This window comes from Muntiacus reevesi, chromosome 4 (genome assembly GCF_963930625.1).
Source record: "Muntiacus reevesi chromosome 4, mMunRee1.1, whole genome shotgun sequence".
NCBI classification, from domain to species: Eukaryota; Metazoa; Chordata; class Mammalia; order Artiodactyla; family Cervidae; genus Muntiacus; species Muntiacus reevesi.
This window is the reverse complement of record NC_089252.1, coordinates 92,551,950-92,571,854: the sequence shown is the minus strand read 5'-3', so window position 1 is coordinate 92,571,854 and position 19,905 is coordinate 92,551,950. Positions and strand designations below refer to the sequence as shown.

Genomic DNA, 19,905 nt, shown 5'->3' with positions numbered 1-19,905 from the left:
ACAGCAAGGAGATCCAACCATTGTATCCTAAAGGAGATGAGTCCTGAGTGTCCATTGGAAGGACTGATGCTGAAGCTGAAACTCCAATACTTCGGCCACCTCATGGGGAGAGCTGACTCACTGGAAAAGACCCTGATGCTGGGAAAGATTGAGGGCAAGAGAAGAAGGGGACGACAGAGGATGAGATGGTTGGATGGCATCACTGGCTCAATGGACATGAGTTTGGGTAAACTCCAGGAGTTGGTGATGGACAGGGAGGCCTGGCGTGCTGCAGTCCATGGAGTCACATAGAGTCGGACATGACTGAGCATCTGAATTGAACTGAACTGATCACACAGAGTTCACCAGGATAATCTCTCTATATTAAGGTCAACTAATCAGTAACCTTAATTATAACCATAAAATGCCTTTGGCCACTGCAAGTCCCATACCCATGGGTACAACACCAGGGGTGAAGGTCATGGGGCCAGAATTCTGCCCGTCACACTACCCAAGAAAAACAGACAAATTCCAAACAAGATCTGCACACAAATATTCAAAGCACAACTAATCAGAACAGCCAATAATTCAAAACAACCTAAATGTGCATCTACTAGCAAGTGAATAGATAAAATGTGCTATATCCATATAGTGGGTATTAATTCAAAAAATATTCAGAAATACAAAAAAGAAACTACTAATGCATTTAATGACATAAATGAACTTCAAAAAAAATCACATTATGTGACAGAAACCAGAAACAAGACTACATGTTATATGATTACATTTACAGAAAAGGCAAATCTTATAGGAAAAGAAAGTAGAATAATGGTTGCCTACAAATGGAGTTAACAGTAAAAAGGCATGAGGAGTCATACTGGAGGATGAAAATTTTCTAAACAGCACTATGTTGATGGTAAACCTATTAGCAAAAGTCATTAAACTGTGCTCCTGATGTGAGTAAATGAAATGATATGTAAAACATGATTCAATAAACTTCTGAAAAGTTACAAATAAACAACACCATTGCAAAGTGATCTCTTTTTATGCAGATTTAAAGTCAACACTCTTCTGCCTGCTTACAAGGTCCTAAACAATTTGAATTCCCAGTATCCCAATATGACCTCATTTCCTACTGTGCTCTCTTTCCCATTAGCCTGTTTCTGCTATCTTGACCTCCTTATTATTTCCTGCTATCTTGACCTCCTTATTATTTCCTGCCTAGTCCCTACATATTCAAGCCTCAGGGCACTTTTAATTTATCCTACCAACTCAGCCCTCTGAACGAGACTATCACTGCTTTGGATCCAGCTCTCTCTTGAATCAGTTCTGAATCAACATGGTGCTGACCATAGTAACAGGAAGAGGACACTCAGGGCTTCCTTTCTGCTCTCCTAGGAGGGTAAGGAAAGGTGTAAGGAAAAAATGATCATACTGATAACAATGATAAAGGTTGAGCACTGTGACACTTAGACAGGAGGCAAAGAACATTCTTTGAAACCTGGCCACTATATCATCCTTCTCCAGCTACCAATGCCAGTAAGCTTCTAGAATCACTACCTGACTACACCAGGAATGCACATATCACTGCCAAAATGCTTTCTCCTTGCTGCTGCTCTCACTCCCCTGTCTGAGTCCCTGGTTATTTCAATTATTTCTGTGATGGATTTTCTTCAACATTTGCAAAATGATGCCAACATCAACCAACTTCAATCTTCAAGTAACAAAAAATCGCCCCCACTTTATCAGAACCACTTGTGCAGTGAAATAAATTGCAGTGTAATTTAAAAAAGCTTTTATTTCCACTTTTTAATCAGACTCTTTATTATTCCTTTCTGTTACAAAGACAGAGTATCTTTATCACTGTGTCACCCAGGAAGTTTATAAGATACAGGCCTGTCAATGCAGGAGGTAGAAGAGATGCGGGTTTGATCCCTAGGTTGGCAAGATACCCTGGAGTAGGAAATGGCAACCTATTCCAGTATTCTAGCTTGGAAAATTCCATGGACAAAGGAGCCTGGTGGTTTACAATCCACGGGGTTGCAAAGAGTCAGACACGACCGACCAGGCTCACACACAGACTGAGTATGTTACTTATAAATCTCAATGACTTCCTGAGAGACTGTAGCTACTGACAATCTAGAGAGGCTCTTTCCTAGCTATGGCCAAAACTGCATTACCAGATTCACAGGACAGAAACTTCCAAGTTAAGATAACAGTACCAGTTAACCTCAGAGATTTCATTTATCAGTGTGTGTGCGAGAGTGCTCAGTCGTATCTGACTCTTTAGGATCCCATGGACTGCAGCCCGCTAGGCTCCTCTGTCCCTGGGATTCTACAGGCAAGAATACTGCAGTGGGTTGCCATTTCCTCCTCCAGGGGACCTTCCTAACCCAGGGATCCAACCCAAGTCAAATAATTTACCAATTTACCAAGGCAAATTCTTTATCAGTTCACCACCTGAGGAAGTTATCTCTAAACAAGTCCCCAGAACAACCTACAATGCATGGGAGAATAATCTCTTTTTGCAAAGGAAGTGCTTTACTCAAAAAAAAAAAAAAAAAGAACTATTCATAATAGCAAGATTCATTGATTGTGAGAGAGCAGAAATAAGCAATCTTTGTAGCAGAGTTCCAATATGCCAATTTCAGTCAATCTACCTGCTTCAGTCTATGAGCGTATGAAGTAAAGTGAAATTTTAGCCATTCAGCCACGGCAAACTCTTTGAAACCCCATGGACTGTAGTCTGCTAGGCTACTTTGTCCATGGAATTTTCCAGGCGAGAATACTGGAGTGGATAGCTACTCCCTTTTCCAGGGGATCTTCCTGACCCAGGGATCCAATCCAGGTCTCCTGCATTGCATGCAGATTCTTTACTATCTGAGCCACCAGGGATGCCTATGACATACTGTTTAAATTTTAAGGAGTATTTTAGAGAATATAAAAATGTCTCTGGTTTCTCCCATTTTTAAACTGTCAGATGATGTTTTCAAATGCTCTAGAACATGTTCCAGGGCTTTTCTGTTTTTGTTTTGAAGGCAACATTATACAGAAGTTAGGACTCAAGCCAAGGCAAATGCAGGTCCTAATCCAAAAACTGACTTATTAGGTTCAGAGATTTAAGTAATTTGCCCAAGGTCACACTAGCAAATCAGTTTAGTTCAGTCGTTCAGTCGTGTCTGACTCTTTGTGATCCCATGAACCGCAGTATGCCAGGCCTCCCTGTCCATCACCAACTCCCGGAGTCCACACAAACCCATGTCCACTGAGTCTGTGATGCCATCCAACCATCTCAACCTCTGTCGTCCCCTTCTCCTCCTGCCCTCAATCTTTCCCAGCATCAGGGTCTTTTCCAATGAGTCAGCTCTTTTCATCAGGTGGCCAAAATACTGTAGTTTCAACTTCAACATCAGTCCTTCCAATGAACACCCAGGGCTGACCTCATTTCAATGGACTGGTTGGATCTCCTAGCAGTCCAAGGGACTCTCAAGAGTCTTCTCCAACAGCACAGTTCAAAAGCATCAATTCTTTAGTGATCAGCCTTCTTTATAGTCCAACTCTCACATCCATACATGACCACTGGAAAAACCATAGCCTTGACGTAAAGGACCTTTGTTGGCAATGTAATGTCTCTGCTTTTTAATATGCTGTTGAGGTTGGTCATTAACTTTCCTTCCAAGGAGTAAGCGTCTTTTAATTTCATGGCTGCAATCACCATCTGCAGTGATTTTGGAGCCCCCAAAAATAAAGCCTGACACCGTTTCCACTGTTTTTCCATCTATTTCCCATGAGGTGATGGGACCAGATGCCCTGATCTTAGTTTTCTGAATGTTGAGCTTTAAGCCAACTTTTTCACTCTCCTCTTTCAATTTCATCAAGAGGCTCTTTAGTTCCTCTTCACCTTCTGTCATAAGGGTAGTGTCATCTGCATATCTGAGGTTATTGATATTTCTCCCGGCAATCTTCATTCCAGCTTGTGCTTCTTCCAGCCCAGCGTTTCTCATGATGTATTCTACATGTAAGTTAAATAAGCAGGATGACAATATACAGCCTTGACATACTCCTTTTCCTATCTGGAAGCAGTCTGTTATTCCATGTCCAGTTCTAACTGTTGCTTCCTGACCTGAATACAGGTTTCCCAAGAGGCAGGTCAGGTGGTCTGGTATGCCCACCTCTTTCCAAATTTTCCACAGTTTATTTTGATCCACACAGTCAAAGGCTTTGGCATAGTCAATAAAGCAGAAATAGATGTTTTTCTGGAACTCTCTTGCTTTTTTGATGATCCAGCGGATGTTGGCAACTTAATGTCTGGTTCCTCTGCCTTTTCTAAAACCAGCTTGAACATCTGGAAGTTCACGGTTCACGTATTGCTGAAGCCTGGCTTGGAGAATTTTGAGCATTACTTTACTAGCGTGTGAGATGAGTGCAATTGTGCGGTAGTTTGAGCATTCTTTGGCATTGCCTTCCTTTGAGATTGGAATGAAAACTGACCTTTTCCAGTCCTGTGGCCACTGCCGAGTTTTCCAAATTTGCAGGCACATTGAGTATAGCATTTTGACAGCATCATCTTTCAGGATTTGAAATAGCTCAACTGGAATTCCATCACCTCCACTAACTTTGTTCGTAGTGATGCTTCTTAAGGCCCACTTGACTTCACATTCCAGGATGTCTGGCTCTAGGTGAGTGATCATACCATCATGATTATCTGGGTCGTAAAGATCTTTTTTGTACAGTGCTTCTCTGTATTCTTGCCACCTCTTCTTAATATCTTCTGCTTCTGTTAGGTCCACTTTACTGAGCCCATATTTGCATGAAATGTTCCCTTGGCATCTCTAATTTTCTTGAAGAGATCTCTAGTCTTTCCCATTCCATTGTTTCCCTCTATTTCTTTGCACTGATAGCTAAGGAAGGCTTTCTTATATCTCCTTGCCATTCTTTGGAACTCTGCCTTCAAATGGGTATGTCTTTCATTTTCTCCTTTGCTTTTCACTTCTCTTCTTTTCACAGTTATTTGTAAGGTCCTCAGACAGTCATTTTGCTTTTATGCTTTTTTTTTTTTCCTTGGGGATGGTCTTCATTCCTATTTCCTATACAATGTCACAACTAGTAAATAACAGGGATTTAAACCAAGATAGTTTGATTCCAAGGTCCATGAGCTTGGTCACTAGTCTAAGATGCTTGCCATTTACAATAATCACTCTTATTCTTATACCAATACCACCATCATCACTATCCTCATCCCCACTATCAGAGAGCAGTATTACAGACAATAATCTGAACTGTTTTGTTTACCTGATCACATCTTGAAGTCTGAAAAGACAGAGTAGGCAAAAGTTTTCCAAAAAACAGTCACCACATTCAATTCATTTTTCTAATGCTATCCCAGTGAAGTAGACAAGAAGATGTCATTAACCTCACTACGCAGATTGTGGAATTAAGCTAAAGATGATTAAGTTCTAGAGTTAGTTGGTGACTGAGGCAGAGAGAGAACTGATGAAGCTTGACTCTATTCATCCACCATGGGGAATAATCTTAAAAATATTTCAGCTTCCCAAATAAAAATAGGTAGGACAGTTTCCAGCCATTTCATCTACCTGGAGAGAAACAAGGCCAGGCTGGCTTGCTAAGCACACTGGAATAAATAAAGTATAAAGACATGAGTAAGGACCCATCATAAAGAATTCCCACATGCGTTTGCACTCAGCATAATAACTATGGCGTTTCATAGCATTTTGCATTCAGTCTGGGTAATTCAGTGACACCTTAAAGGCGACAGATGAATATGAAAAAGAGCTGACATCTCCTGCAAAATGTGAGGCAATGCCAGGAGGACCCTAACAAAGTGCAGTGACAGCTAGAATAGAGGATGACACAGTTGTAAAAGTTAACTTGCCACTTATTTTTTTACTTTAATTTTTCTGCTAAAAAGAACATATACATGAAAGAAAAATTAAATAAACTCTCTATTTTTTTAAATAAACTATTTCTTAATGGAACAGGTCGTATTCCTAAAATCAGCCAAAAGCAAAATGAAAGACGTAAATGTGTCGCTGATGCCTGTATTCCCTATTCTATCATTCTTTGGCAAATATTTTTATCTACTCAAAACATATAGGAAAAAAAGATTTTAAACATTCTACCAGACCTTTAGAATGGCCCTTAAAAACTCCAGAGCTTTACAGTATTTCCTAAAAATCTGCTACAAGCACATTTGCCAACATTTCACTAAAACAAACCTCTTAAAATTAATAAATTACCTGTCAAGTTCCATAAAAACAGATGGTCACTTGGAGACAGGAGAAGATGTTTTCATTCTGTTTTACACAGCTGTTCAGACTATGAAAAGATCATTTCATTTTCCAAACATACAATAAACCTTGTCTAAGATTTCCAATATTATGCATAAAAATGAAAATTTAATGCAGCTGCTTCTATGTTACACATCTGGTTATTGTTGAGAAAACATCTTTAGTGGTTAAAAAAAAAATCATTATAATAAAACCCAAAACTGCTCTTTGTTCTCTTTTAACAAGCATCAAAATACTTCTCAGTGCCTTGATATCAAAAGATTTTAAATTGCTGCATGTCCCTACACTGAAGTACACTAATAAGTTATTAAACACAATTAAGAATTGATTAGCAATCTCCTAACAATAAGGAAGTACATACAGCAGAATATATGGTACCACAATTGTTTTCTGTTACTCCTTTCAAGAAGGTATTTTAGGAGATGCATCAGAAATCTAACACATGAAACAATAAGTCAACACACAACATTTGTGTCACATTTCTGAAATGAGATTTTGATTTGTTAGTCTCCAACACATTACTTACATTACTATAAATCGCACAAAGATGAAGACATTTGGCACCTAAGAATAGTTATGAAATAACCAACACCAAGAGCATGCCTATATTTATGCTCAGAACTCTTTGGTTTTATATTTTTAGCAAAAGACATGAAACTTGATAGCTAAATATATGGCCATCTTTTTTTCACATTACTTGCCAGGAGCACCGATGTTTAAGTCTTCAAAATGTCCACAAAATATATCTATGACATTCAACCACTGTAAGAGAGGAGGGATTCTGTATGGCAGGGGGCTTCCTTTAAAATTGGAAAATTAATTAAAATTTTGACAGGTCACTTTGAGGTAACTGTAAGGTAGTGAATTGTATCTGGAAGTTTTACTGTCACTCCCCTGTTTAATATCATTCAAAAGTTCCTACCAGAAAAAATCCAAATCTCTTACAGGGCAGACAACACCCTACTAACCTCCTAGAACCTCTTTTTCTCTGCAGCCTCAACTGTCTCCTCTCCCCGATCAACTACACCCAAGATTCCATGATGGTCTTTCTGTCCCCCTGAAGCTTCCAATCTCATGGCCAAGACCCATGTTATTCCACCAGCTGGAAACACTCCTCCCTTAGATCTTCTTGCAGCTGTTCAGCATTCACATCGCAAATGTCGCTTCTTCAGAGAAGGGTTCCTTGACCATTGCCCCCTTACCCTCCCCTCCCCTTAGATCACTAACTCACTATCCTCTTATTTTCTTCATGGCACTGATAATCTTCAGACATTATTTTACAATTACTTACATGTTTATTTTTCTATATCCTCCCACTAGAATATAAAACTCTTCCAAAGAAATGTCTTACTCATAGCTACATCTCTAGTCCCAAGTACCTGCACATGATAAATGCACAGTGAATGAAGGAACAAACTTTGTTTTCCTCTAAACTTACTAATAATGTGACTGAAGTGGACAAACAATCCTTGTGAATCCAACTTGTATACTGGATACTCCACTACTAGCCTCATCATCAGACTTCATGATAGGATGGGATAAAGAGTCCATTAAAAAAAGGAGACATGCCCAGAGTCTATCTCCTTAAAATCTGTGCCCAAATGATCCAGTGTGGGTCTCTTCTCAAGACCTGGCCTTCTAAGGGAAGAATATGGTGCCTCTATGTATACTCTTAGGCCTGTGGGGTGGCTATGTGCAAGAGAGGAGGATGGATATGGGCATGAATGTACGTGAGACATCTTACAAGACTGCATGGAGCTGGTGTGAAAAGAGAAACCACAGGCCAGGGTGTGGTAATCCCTATGCTGTACATTCTTATATGAAAGTCCAGGAATATGTGGAATTCCCTTACGGTCCAGTGGTTGGGCCACTGCACTTTCCCTGCCGAGGTCAAAGAATAAGATCAGCCCGGTCAAGCAACAAAATTCCACAAGTCATACAGTGTGGCCAGGGGAAAAAAAACAAAAACAGAACTCAGAAATATAAGATTCAAGACAAACCTACCAGGTCATTATGAAAGCATGCTTGTCTAGGTAAGACACTTTATTCCATTTTGGGGTATATGTTAGTTGATCTGATAACTGTTGCGTGCTTGTGCTTAGTCGCTCAGTCATGTCCAACACTTTGTCCCACTCTTTGCGATAAATTGTTAGCTTGATTTATAACTGTATTTTGAACATATGGGATGTGGGTTTCTATCCAGTCCTACAAATGTTAGGGGTAGGCCTATCTGCCAGTTTGACCAAATTTGCCACTTTGACCAAATTTCTTGAGCTCTATGAACCTGTTTTGTCATCGGAGAGAAAGAAATAATTCCTATCTTGCCCCACATATTATATAAAGAATAACTGAGACTGTACATAACTACCTATAAAAAGTATAATGTAGTGATACTGCATTCCTTTCAATATGCCTCCATACATATTTCAGTCAAGTGAAGACCATGACAATTTCTACTGCCAATCTCAAAGCTACTGTGGCCTTGATAAACTTTTTAGCTAGACAGAGTTTTAGTGTTCATTTCATTTGTTTGAAGTGTTAAATAGTCATAAAATTATTTCTCTATCCTTCAAGGTTTCACATCCTTCCAAAAGGAAAAAGATACCAGACTGCCCATGAGTTTAAACATTAAAACAGAATTTTATTTTTTAAGAAAAAAATCTTCCAGAATTAGCTGTAGTTATTTATAGTTACAAAGGCATGCCAACTGAAAAATGCCTCTTATACTATTTAGCCCACTGAATACAGATCTGTTTTCCAGGAAAAGCACATAATATACACTAGCACTGTGCATTTATTGATCTCTAATCAGTTACTGGAGTGAACTGAACATGAAGTACACCCTGGAGGCTGTGTTAGATTTCCCAGGCTGTCTGTCGAAAAGACTCTGCTCCCATCCCAAAGAAAGGATGATCCTAGAGATTTAATAAATCAAGAGCACAAACAGAACACATAAAGAAGCTAGGACAAAGAAAGAAAAACTCAAATACTTAAGAGCAGAGAGTTGGCCAAAGTGCAGTAAAAGCTAAAACAGATTCTGGCCAATACACAAGAGAAAACAAAGTAAGGTTTCAGTGGGCTGAGATTCAAAAACACTGCATTTGATATGATCAAAACCACTTTGCACAATACAATAAATTCATCAAATGGGGTTCACTAACCACTAGAAAAACTACAAATCACCAAAAAATAAATACTGAAAATTTATTCTGAAGTACCCCTTAGAGTTCATAACAACAGGGACTGCATTTTTGTATCAATATATAACCAGATACTTCTATCCCACTCAGGTCTACAAATCAAGTAAATTTAGCAGGAAACTTATGTGCAAAAAGTAACAGCACTAATAATAAAGGAGGTAACACTCACTGAACAGTTACAATTTTCATCCACTGTTCTACTGGAAACACAATACATTATTACAATTATTAATAACATGAAGAAGAGACAAAAAGTCTCTGAAGTAAGAAATATTACTAATCCTTTAGAGGGGAAAACTAAGGCACATGGAGGTTAAGTACCTTTCCAAGATCTAATGTAAAAAAATTATAGAAGAATTCAGGAGATTTAGCTTCACAAAGGCAGCCAAGAGGTAAGTAGAAGAATCAAGAACTAATAGAAAGGAGATATTTTCTCTGCCATGCCTTCCAAAAAATACGTTTTCATCACCACTACATGGATGGGTAGTGGTAGAGTGGATAAAAAAAAAAAGGAAGCCAATATGAATTCAGGCCTGGAAATTGATTGTCCTGATGGAAAAGAGCATAATATTGATAGGACCTCACAGAGCACCTTCACATACAATCTCTCATGGGATCCTCACAACATCCTTAAATTGTGGTTCCCAGGTCACAGAGGACTTACAGAGTCCAAATATGCCAAGTCAGTCATTGAGATCACAAAAGTATTTAGTGGCACTACCCTCATGAAAACTGGTATTAACTCAATGTTAATTCACATAGCATCCCTGAATGTTCTGGGGAAATGGTTCTCCTAATGACTCAAGATAGCAAACTAAACAGGTGGGGAAAAGGAATTGGCAGTGCCTAATCACAGTTCCATGTAATGTCCCCATCCCTGCAAAAAAAAAAAAGAAAGAGAAAATGGTGAATATGAAAGCCACAACTCAAATTCACACCTTTTGAATCCTGTTCTAACCTGATTTCTACCACATCAGGCACACTATCACCCAAGATAGTGTTACAATGTCAAAGTAAACTATAAATCATGAGGGGATGAGCCACTGACAAATCAAAATGAAGAGAACACACACATTCTCCAACAACCATGGCTTGCTTCCTCACTATTATAATGCAAAGTGCCGTGTTGAGCTTGGGAAGCCAGTGAATGTTATTAGGAAGACGATCTTTGTTCAGTTCAGTTCAGTTCAGTCCAGTCCCTCAGTCATGTCCGACTCTTTGCAACCCCATGAACCACAGCAGGCCAGGCCTCCCTGTCCATCACCAACTCCTGGAGTCCACCCAAACCCATGTCCATTGTGTCAGTGATGTCATCCAACGAACCATCTCATCCTCTGTCTTCCCCTTCTCCTCCTGCCCTCAATCTTTCCCAGCATCAGGGTCTTTTCCAATGAGTCAGCTCTTTTCATCAGGTGGCCAAAGTGTTGAAGTTCCACCTTAAACATCAGTCCCTCCAATGAACACCCAGGACTGATCTCCTTTAGGATGGACTGGTTGGATCTCCTTGCAGTCCAAGGGACCCTCAAGAGTCTTCTCCAACACCACAGTTCAAAAGGATTAATTCTTCTGCACTTAGTTTTCTTTATACTCCAACTCTCACATCCATACATTCTACTGGAAAAACCACGGCCTTGACTAGATGGACCTTTGTTGACAAAGTAATGTCTCTGCTTTTTAATATGCTGTCTAGGTTGGTCATAACTTCCCTTCCAAGGAGCAAGCGTCTTTTAATTTCATGGCTGTAATCACCATCTGCAGTGATTTTGGAGCCCAAAATAATAAAAGTCAGCCACTGTTTCCACTGTTTCTCCATCTATTTCCCATGAAGTGATGGGACCAGATGCCATGATCTTAGTTTTCTGAATGTTGAGCTTGAAGCCAACTATTTCACTCTCTTCATTCACTTTCATCAAGAGGCTCTTTAGTTCCTCTTCACTTTCTGCCATATGGGTGGTGTCATTTGCATATCTGAGGTTATTGGTATTTCTCCCAACAATCCTGATTCAAGCTTGTGCTTCCTCCAGCCCAGCGTTTCTCATGATGTACTCTGCATTAAGTTAAATAAGCAGGGTGACAATGTCCAGCCCTGACGTACTCCTTTTCCTATCTGGAACCAGTCTGTTGTTCCATGTCCAGTTCTAACTGTTGCTTCCTGATCTGCATACAAGTTTCTCAAGAGGCATGTCAGGTGGTCTGGTATTCCCATCTCTTTCAGAATTTTCCACAGTTTATTGTGATCCACACAGTCAAAGGCTTTGGCATAGTCAGTGGCAGAAATAGATGTTTTTCTGGAACTCTCTCGCTTTTTCGATGATCCAGCGGATGATGGCAATTTGATGTCTGGTTCCTCTGCCTTTACCAAAACCAGCGTGAACATCTGGAAGTTCACGGTTCATATATCACATATCACGTCCAAGGTAAGGAGCGGCGGCTGGACTTTGCTGGAGCGGTCGTGAAGAGATACCTCATGTCCAAGGTAAGAGAAACCCAAGTAAGACAGTAGGCGCTGAGAGAGGGCATCAGAGGGCAGACAGACTGAAACCACAATCACAGACAACTAGCCAATCTGATCACACAGACCACAGCCTTTTCTAACTCAATGAAACTAAGCCATGTCGTGTGGGTCCACCCAAGAGGGATGGGTCATGGTGGAGAGGTCTGACAGAATGTGGCCCACTGGAGAAGGGAATGGCAAACCACTTCAGTATGCTTGCCTCGAGAACCCCATGAACAGTATGCTCTTTGTTAGCAGCAATCTTTTTTTTCTGATACAACTTGTTTTCATTAGTTTAGGACTGGATCTAGATATAGCAACTTCCCCATTTATTCCACTAATTTCCAGAGAAATACCATATTGTGTGACTTCAATATAGAATGCACTTGCAAGTACTAGCTTATTATCATATTCTTACAATTACTAAAATTTGTGATACTGCTTTTTAGCTTAGATCATCATACTTGAGCAAACAGTATATTCAATTGGTCTAACTCATCCTCAACACCTTTCTTCATTCACCACATTCCACATATCAGCAAGATCCATGAGCTCTATCTCCAAAATACATCCCTAAGACATTCAATTCTTCTTAGCTCTTCTGCCATCCTCACCATCCAACCACTATCTTCTCTCACTTGGATGATCATATCAGTCTACCTCTTCCCTACTCTTTCTGCAGCCCTGCTAATCAACTCACCACAGCACAATCCACATAGGGTAACCAACTCATTCTAGTTTGCCTGAGACTTTCTCACTTTTAGCACTGAAAGATCTGTAGCCCAGGAAGTTACTCACTGCTGGGCAAGCAAGATAGTCAGTCACCCTAGTTCAACTGTGAACTTTTTACAAAACAGATAAAATCAGTGGTCAAATAAATCACTGGCCCCGTTTTGAATTCACACCCATTGCCATGTGCCCCTGCAGTTCACTCCACCAGAGATCTGGGTCTTCTGTTCTTGGGCTCAACCAGCATGATGTTAGCAGATAATAGTGCAAAGAGGCTTGATATATGCTAGTTGTTGGGCTTGCTCTCTTGCATTTGGGACATCTCCCTGTGAAGGTCTGCCCCAGTTAGCCCAATGGTCCAAAGAGGATGAAAGACACATGGAACAGACCTGGCCCCAAATAGTAGCTTACAGACAAACTCAGTGAAACCTCTATACAGCAGCCAATATGCAGATGTCTGAGAAAGAACAAATGACTCACTGAAGCTTGGAGATGGTTTGGCATCTAGCATTGCTGAAGTAATCTCTAGCTCAGGTATGTTTTTATCAAAATCTTTCAATAGCTTCACATTACACCTCGAATAAAACCCAAAATATTGGGACTTTCCTGGTGGTCCACTGGTTAAAAATCCACACTTTCAAATGCAGGGGGTATGAGTTTGATCCTGGTTGGGGATCTAAGATCCTACACCACATACTGCATGGCATGGCCGAAAGAAAAATAGATCCAAAATGACTTATCTGGCTCACAAAACTCTGTGTGGGAAAAAAAAAAAAAAAACAACTCTGCGTGATCTGGGCTCTCACCTCCCTCTTATTGCACTGTCTTTAAGTCTCCCTGGTCTCCTATGATCTCTGACCCACCTGCTGCCTCTGCCTAGAACATCTTGCTTCGAGTTTTTTCTTATGACTGGCTCCTTTTTATCCTTGCACGTCAACATAAAATCACCTCCTCAAAGACTTTCTTGATCACTCAGTCTTCTATGATTTACCACTTGTTTATGTCTGTCACCGCACTTCTTGCATTCTGTAAATAATTTTTTAATTTGTTCATACTCTGTATCTCAACCAAGCTGAAATATTCAATATTTTGTAAGTTACTCAGTATCAGTTGAATGGTACCCAGTGGTCCAGAAAATCTGCTAATCTGAAATCATCCTGGTCTGAAGTGTAAAAGATTTTTATTATTGACAGCAGAAAGTAAAAACTGCTATGATAGTAGTGCTACAGACTGTTTATCCATTGAAAAGTTCAAAGGGATTTAATGAGGGGGGAGTGTTAGCTGGATATAAGCTTACTAAAAACCAGACAGAATTATACTTTAGTTGCATCACTTTTTCCAAATGAAAGACAACCTCATTATCAAAACCTTGTAACAATCCTCCACCACTACTAAAACTACTTTGTTTAAACTGAAGGAAGCTGAACAAGTAAAAATTGTTTGACCTTTTAGCTACAGAAGTTAAAACAGAAGCAATGAAAGAATCATTCTCCATCACTATAGTTCCATACTATTGGCCTAGAGGTAAACCTTAGCTGTCCACCTTCTTCAGGGATTTCAATGTTCACAAAAGATCCCTTTAAATTTCAACTCCTGTGAAGTTAAAAGGCACTGGACCATGGTTGTGGATGTATTTCTATATTGAGAATATCACTGTAATGTAAAATACAACAGACTCAGTTCCTTGTTCAGCTAATGGGTGTTGCTTACAGTATTCATGAAGGGAAGGGGGAGATACCAGGACTCCTGGGAGCTTTGACTAATAAAATCAACCCAGGAGATGGGTGGTCAGGTTGGTCTCAAGCAGGAAGGGAGGGCTCTGGTGGGGGCTTGCCCAGTCTAAGGCGTTTTACATTAAGCTTTAGAGAGGAAGAAGGTATGAAAAGATGAATTAGAGTTCCTGGGTGAAGGCAAACAACTTTATGAATAGCGCTCAGGAGACTAGAGGTCCTAGTCCCTTGACTTTGACCTCAGAAGTAAAGGGTCCTTGACTTTGCTTTTCTATCACTCAGAGGTTCGTCATGTAGTCTGAAATTTGTAAAGTCCACTTAGTTCAAGGTACAAGTCTAGCCTACATGGACAACTTAGGGCCTCTTAGAGGCTGCAGCTACTGCTGCTGCTTGCTGGCCTCTTAGAGGATTCTTCTATAAACTAGAAATAAGGACGATGACATATCTTAGAAATGTCTTATGAAGATTCAACAAGAAAATTCAGGCAAAGCATTTAACAGTAGTTATTAAACATACATGGAGTTCTCGAGACTATGTTAGCTGTTGTATTTTCCACCACCTAGTGCATTTACTCTGGAGAAGGCAATGCCACCCCACTCCAGTACTCTTGCCTGGAAAATCCTATGGACTGAGGAGCCTGGTAGGCTGCCGTCTATGGGGTCACACAGAGTCGGATACAACTGAAGCAATTTAGCAGCAGCAGCAGCAGTGCATTTACCCAATAAATATCTACTGAGTACATGAGTAAATGAAAGTCTCAGCTCTGCTGACATGTAGTCTTCTGCTTAAAAAGGGAGAAAAAAAAAACCTGTGCAAAGGTAAAACAAAGCAACCCCTTCTAAGACAGGGGTCCCCAATCTTCCGGGTCTAATGCCTGATGATCTCAGGTGGAGGTGATGTAAAAGTAATAGAAATAAAGTGCACAATAAATGTAACCAGCACCCTCCCAGTCTGGTTCACAGAAAGAGTGTCTTCCACAAAACCAGTCCCTGGTACCAAAAAGGTTGTGGACCACTGTTCTAAGACATCAAACAGGATGGCAGATATGAACATTCCAATCTAACAGAAACATTCCGTTCTGGGTTTTGGTTCATGCATCATTCTCATAAGTCTGGTTTGTGAGTGTTCAGTCTCTTCAGTCTGATAAATTCTGACTAGGTTCCCAAAAGTTTACAACCTACAAAGGCAAGCAGAGGCCTGAGGTTTACTCAAAGAAGTATCCCTTGGTGCACTATCCACAGAATCACATCTCGGAAGGCAGCACACTTCCCTCAGGCAGCACACTTCTCTCTTTCCTACCTTGACACACAAATAGCAAAATTATCTAAGTTATGACTTATCTCCTCAGAGTTAGTATTGCCAATACTTCACCAATCATTTTGAGACATCATTTCCATTAGAACCAAAGAGAGACCAAAAAAAAAGTAAAGAAGGCCAAAGTTTCTATTCTAGTGTCAGAATAAACTCTGTTTATTACATATATTAGATTTAATAGAGTCAGAAAAAGAAATGTAATTTTCACCTCTTCTAGGAAGTCTTCCCTGATTGTTCAGCATCCACAATGGGATAGGTACCCATTTCCCCTCTGTGTGCCCATACCATTAAGCCATGCTTCCAACATTACCGCATTCCTAGGTGTTTATACATCAGTCTCTCTACAAGGCAGTGAAGATCTTGGAAGCAGCAACTATTCTTGGATCATCCATGTGCCCAACCAAATTCAGTGCTTAAATGATTTCAGACACCCAATCACTGTTAAATGAATTAACATCACATAGAAAAGATTACTTAAATTACAGGTGTTTTTCAGCCTTCCCTTTGTTTCCTTATAGTCCATTCTCTTATTTTGTCCATGAGTAGTATGGCAAGGATGGAAAGCTACTAGCTAATACCATGCAATATTTATTTTTGTTTCCATCGGTAGGCAGATGAAGTGACAAAAACTGGCATTGAAATGAAGCATTCTTGAGGTACCTTTCAATTGAAAATGAAAAAATATCCACTGATGCTCTAACTGAAAGCAGAAGTGGGTGATGTAAATAGGGACTACCATTACCATGAGCTCAGAGAGAACCTGAGAGAAAGTGAAGCTGACACTAAGGAGACTCGTTCCTGGCAATATCAGAAGGACCTGACGAACCCCACATACTAACCAGGGCTGTTTTGTGGCAATATAGGACCAGCTTGAAGAAAATCCTAAACTAACTTCTGCCAGAAAACTGGCAAAGGATGAAGCCGTTAGGTTAACATCCCCCATCATGACCTCCTACCTTATCAACATGGACCATGGAACTGCTGCTCCCTTAGTTTTGCCTTCTTCCTAAGCCAAGCTTAAAGATATGACCCAGTGGCATGAGAGAAAACCCACTGGGTGTGTACATGACAGAAGTCCTGCTTGGCAATTGTGAAACTAGATGGAAAGTTCATTAGAAGGTTTGTTCTCTTACTAGTTTTTTCATTTGGTAACCACTTACTGAACCCATACTGTGTTCTGGATGCCAGGAAAGCAATGATGAGTGGGAAACAGCTTTGGCCTTGGAACAAAGAATCAAGCTTTGTCCTACGCAACTGTTTTTAAACTCTGGCTCCCTGTCGCCATCCCTAAGAGTATCAGGGCGGCCCTTCCATCTCCTCTTCATCCTTCATTCAAAAGCTACATGAATTAATATGGCAATACTTAAGGCCGTCATATTCCATTCATAAAACAGGCTTCATATCAAAGACCACTGAAGTCAAGGAGTCATTCTTAAAGTTAAGTTTAAGAATTCTTAAGTTCTTAAGTCATTCTTCAAGGTGATCATGTACTTTATTGTTTAAATGAAGACAGTGTGAGAGTGAATGTGATTACTACTAATCATAGTTCTGGAACAACAGATATACAAAGTCTATCTAAAGAAGCCAACAGTGATGGTCATCTATGCTTAAAGACCCTTAAGAAAATGGTAAATTCCACATGACTCTTGAAACCTGTCCTGGTTTGCAGGAGCACGTATAATCTCTTCTTTATATGAATAGTATTGTGTGGAAAGGTCAGCCCATAACTGTCTCATAAGTAATGTGCCTTCTCTTTCTGAAAAAGAAGACACCACAAGTCACATGACAGCTTCTACCAACACTCCTGAGACGCACAGCACATCACTGACCACAAACAGCAAAACCACAGCAACAAGATGACAACATCTGCACTGCTGGTGGGTATGCAAATTGGAGCAGCCACTATGAAAAACAGTATGAAAGCCCATCAAACAGTTAAAAATAGAACCACTATATGATCCAGCAATTCCATTTTGGGGTATTTATCCACAGAAAATGAAAACACTAACTTGGAAAGATATACGCACTCCCGTGTTCAGTGCAGCACTATTTACAACAGCTGAGACACGGGCACCACCTAACTGCCCATCAGTGGGTGAAAAGACAAAGGATATGCGAATACTATTCAGCCATAAAAAAGAAGGAAACACTATCATTTACAACAACACGCATGGACCTTGAGGTTCTTACGCTAAGTAGTCAGACAGAAAAAGACAAATACCATATAAGCTCACTTACACGTGGAATCTTAAAAAACAAACATACTCAAAAATACAGAGAACAGATTGGTGGTTGTCAGAGGGGGTGAGGCGAATATGGGAGGCCAGGGGGGAGGAGGGTACCTTTTTTATTTTTTTCATTTTACACAGCCAACATGATCCTAATAGCAAAGCCAGAGACATATATTACAAAAACAAGTAAACAATATACCAACAGCCCTCAGAAATATAGACACAAAAATTCTAAACAAAATATTATATTACACAATTCAATGATAAATAAAAGATAATACACCTTAACTAAGCAGGTTCATTCTAAGAATGCAAGTCTGGTTCAAACTTCAAAAATCAATCAACATAATTCACTACATTAATAACTCATAAAGAAAAAAATATGAATTAAGACTTCTTCAGTGGCTCAGTGGTAAAGAATCCACCTGCCATGCAGGAGATTTGCAGGAGACACAAGTTCAATCCCTGGCTCGGGAAGATTCCCTGGAGGAGGAAATGGTAACTCACTAGTATTCTTGCCTGGAAAATCCTATGGACAAAGTAGCTTACTGGGCTACAGTTCATGGGGTCGCAAAGAGCTGGACATGCTGAGCATGCACACAAGCCACAATACACAGATTAATAGGATAATATTATAGGTGATGTTCTACACAGGTGCAGAAAATGCATGACAGTATTCAGTATCAATTAATGATTTAAAAAAAAAACACTCAGTAAACAAGGAAATGAAGGGAACTTCTGGTTATTGTGAACCCACAAACAGGAAAGAGTAGTAAGGGATTCTGAGTAAGGTTACCTATAAAGATAATATATGTTTATATAAAGCTGTTTTTTAGTTTATATAAAGCTGTTTTACATCTCACACCTGAATATTTTGGGAACAGTTTGACTTTTGCAAATCAAATACTTCTAGCATTATTATTTTTCCCCTATTATGGATATCCCATCTGCTGCTTCTTCCTCCATACTGACGTGACTGGTATATTTGCTCAAAGAAAAGCTTAAAGACAAAAAAATTATAATACTTGCCCCACACTTAATTTGAGAAAAATAATGGACTCACAAATCCATTAGCTTGTTCCACACAGAATGAAAAGGAAAAAAAGATACATAATTGAGGTAGCTCATTTACTCATCTGGTTTGTATCCTAAGGTAGATCAAGAAATATATATTTTTTTAAGTTTTTTCAATTCCATTCCTGACCTTTTTTTAAGTAACCGAGAAAACTCAAGTGGAGTCTTAGTACTATTTATGAACAGCTGTTAAACACTGTCAATTCCTGTAACAACCACCTTGGGGAATAGAGTAGCATCTTAAAAGCATAATGCCTTAAGTAATATTTATTCTGCTGCAATGTAAAGAAGGAATATCTTTCATTTTCTTTTAAAATTATGCACTTTTGACTTCACATACTTTCATCTCCCTAGAAAATATCAACCAACAGTATACAAGTAATAGATTCATTACCAAGTCATCTGATGAGCTGTGCAATAAGTACAGGTAAACACTCTGGTGTTACTGCAAAGGCAGTGATCACTGTTATTTTTTTATCTGATGTTGATGCTTTTAATAGCTGTTATTATATGCCTTTTATGATGGCTTGAAACATTCACTCAGTTCAGATAAAAAAAAAAAAAAAGGAAGGAAAGAAGGTAAATTGGTGAGTAAATGAGGTATGTGCTACGTTTGTCTTTTTATTTTTTAATTCAAACCATTCCTTAACACATGTATTATTAGCCTCAATTTTATAATCAAGCAAACTGTGACTTAGGTAATTAAAGTAGCCCTGGGATGATGTCCTGACTGTACAGTTCATGCTGTTTCTAAGTCAAGAAGCAAAGAAACAAATTTCCCCAAAATTCTAAAAGCTCCAGAAGCCACTACCATGATCACCAAACCCATCTCCTCTTCTTCCTTTA

The 19,905-nt window shown here is 39.5% G+C and overlaps 1 protein-coding gene across 1 annotated transcript in view; it reads right to left on the bottom strand.

Moving 5' to 3' along the window:
- Positions 1–19,905, bottom strand: part of SUCLG2 (succinate-CoA ligase GDP-forming subunit beta) — a 264,516-nt gene that overhangs the window by 175,868 nt on the left and 68,743 nt on the right. The gene's annotated exons all lie outside the window — the stretch shown is intronic.